Source organism: Macaca fascicularis, chromosome 9 (genome assembly GCF_037993035.2).
Source record: "Macaca fascicularis isolate 582-1 chromosome 9, T2T-MFA8v1.1".
NCBI lineage: Eukaryota > Metazoa > Chordata > Mammalia > Primates > Cercopithecidae > Macaca > Macaca fascicularis.
Window position 1 is genome coordinate 97,865,399 of NC_088383.1, and position 3,211 is coordinate 97,868,609.

Genomic DNA, 3,211 nt, shown 5'->3' on the forward strand with positions numbered 1-3,211 from the left:
TCATTTAGGAAAAGCAATGTAAAAGTAAAAATTAGATTTATTGTGTGTACTAGGTGCTTTGCATATGTCATTTCTTTAATCCTGTAGGAAAGAATATGTTCTCTGGGAAGTGAAAATGTCTATATGATTAGATTCACAGATTACCTATCCAAATCTAAGATCTCCCTCCTCTCTATTCCTTTCCCAAGAACCCATACACATTTCTGTTAATTGGTAGAAACAATTATTAATAGATTTTGTCACTTGGCTGCTGTGGGCTCTGACGCCCTCTAGTGACAGAAAAATTCTTTGGTAGGAGAAGTAATGTCCCTAGATACTCAGCCGTCTACAGGATTGTTTATGCAATTATCTTCACTTGAGCTTGAAACTAGAGTAGCTAATTTGTAACAATTAACTTTTATAACAAAAGAATTATTATACAGATCAAAGTTCTGATAATTTATCAGTTAAGATTTTTTTAGTTGTAAGAATCTAGCTTAAGCAAAAACTAAGAATTTGTAGAGTTGGGTAACTGGGTAGGGGGTGGGGGTGGCGGGGGGAGGGGAGGTGGCGGGTGGGGGGGGGGGGGTCCAGAGTTCAATTTCAGAACCAAATGCACCCAGAACTTGGATGACTCTACCAACCTTGATCTTTCAGCATGGTTTCCTCTCAGTGTGGTTTCCTCTCAGCATGAGCTGACTGTTTTCAGCTCTGGCAGGACCACAAGCTCCCTTCACAACCAACCACATCAGTTTCACATCTCACATATTTCTACTTCAAATCCAGTGAAAAATAAAGGGTTTGTGTCCCAGTGTTTCCGTAATGGTCCCAAAATCTACTCCAACTGAATGCGATGTGCTGACTGACTTAAGCCAAGTCATGTTTCCCACCTACTACCTCCCTCTACCTACGTGTATACCCAAGCCCTGGGATTGGTACCAATGCCACTGTGATGGTTAATTTTATGTATCAAATTAGCTAGCCCATGGCACTCAGCTATTTAGTCAAACACTATCTTAGATGTTTCTGTAAAGCTGTGTTTTGGATGGGATTAACATTTACATCTTTAAACTCTGAGTAAAACATTTGCCTTCTATAATGTCAACAGTCCTTATCCAATTAGTTGAAGACTTAAAAAAAAAAAAAAAACCATACTTATATGGTATGGTTTGAAAAAGGATGATTGTCCAAAATCTCCAACATCTGGTAGAGTGCCTGAAATTCTATTATTAAGATTTTATTACTTTGCCCTTGAAGGACTCTCAGGAGTATGCTGGCAAAATAAAAATAACCTTTAGAGATGCCCAAACTGTTTTCCCCAGAAACACCAGCATTTATTAGGTGTTCATTCAATAGATTCTTCAAAGAGTTCCATAGACAAAGAAGTTTGGGGAACAGTATACATAATTACCCCACCCTTTAATATTAGCATGTTAAAGGCCCTGAGAAGTTTTGGATTAAGAAAGTTTTCAAATTAAATTAACCCAGAATTTTCTAAGATTATTTGACCATGAAACATATTTCTCCCCACACAGCACCTATTCCTATCTCCTTGAACTTGAGGATAATTAGATGTACAAGGGTAGGAGGTAGGGGAAGGGGGTATGGCATAGAAAGAGCAGGACCTTGGAAGCAAGAATAACCAAGTTTAATTCCTGACTCTGCTGTTTATTAACTAACCAACGTTGCCAATGTTGCTGAAGCTTTTTTTGGCTACTTTTTTTTTTATTTGTAAAGTAAGTTTAATAATCACTCACCTCACTGGGCTATAATGACAAGTATTAAGTAAGGAAGATCCACATATGCGAGTTTCTGGCTTATAATTCACATTCAAGAGATACTGATTTTGTCAGATGTCCTTTCCCCTTTTTTCTCTCTTCCCTCCTTCCATTCCTTCTTCCCTTACCTCTCCTTTTCTTCCTTCCCACCTCTTTTCCTTCCTTCTTTTTACATTTTTTATTTAAATGAACTTTTTATTTTGGAATAGTTTTGGGATTTCAGAAAAGTTGCAAAGATAATACAGAGAATGCCCATATACCATCTTCCCTGTCCCACTTGTTTCTGTGTCTATTAGATGCTCAGAGTGTGTGCACAAGGCTGGCACACCCAGGGTCTTCCTCATGGCACTAACAGTCTACTGAAGGGTGGAACAGAGACAAACTAGTTATTAAACTTACCTACAAGACTGCTGGTAAGTGCAGTGACAGATGCAAAACACAGGATGATGGAAAGCACTCAGGAGGGTAACCTAACCTAGATTTGAGGGCCCCAACAGGCTCCAGAAGAAAATGTCAACTAAGAGGAAGCCTGAAGGATGAACAGTGAGCCAAGCAAAGGGTTATTAATGTGTTACTAATGGGTTGAATCTAACTGGGAAGGGAGAGAGGCGGCAGAGGGAGGTGCACAGCTTGGTGGATGATGCCAAAGGAATACTGAAACCTTCAGTGTGTCCAAATTCAGGTTCAGTAATGATGGTATTATCCAAACATACCTTCTGTAAAATTCATGCAAAACTACCTAAGAGCTATCTACTATTCCAAAAGAATAGTAACTTTGAACAGTGTTCACCAGAGCACGAAAGAATTAGAAGTTGTTTTTTTTTTTCTTTAAAGAAAACTGGCCAGGAAATAATGAGTAACGAAGGACAGGAAGTAATTCTGAATGTTTAATATAGCTGGGGCTGTGCAATCTGCCTTAAGTTGTTAGATTTGTTTTCCTCTTGAGAAATAAAAAGGGGCCCTCCCTTTTCAGAGCCCTATGGCGCAATATCTGTACTTTTTCATATGGCGACCTGTCCATTGCAGGAACGTCTGTGAGCCTCTGTTGCAGCCACAACATGGACAGCTCAGTCAAATGCCCCGCAAGTCTTCCTCTGACTGACTCCAGCTATTAGCCAAGGTTGTGCACCCAGGCAGGACCTGTGCACTCTGAGCTGCTTTCTCCTTCAAGACGTCCTCAACTTCCCAGGTTGAACTGCAGCGGAAGTCTTTAGAAGGGTCAGCAGGCAGGCTCTCGAGGTCCTCACCTGAAGTGAGCTTGCCAGCCACTGCAGGAACGCCCCGGGACGGGGAATGCCCATTTGTGCAACAAACCCTGACTCCTTCCTCACCCTGACTTCTCCCCCTCCCCATCCGCGCGCAGGCCAAGTTGCTGAATCAATGGAGCCCTCCCCAACCCGGGCGTTCCCCAGCGAGGCTTCCTTCCCATCCTCCTGACCACGGGGGCTTTTCGT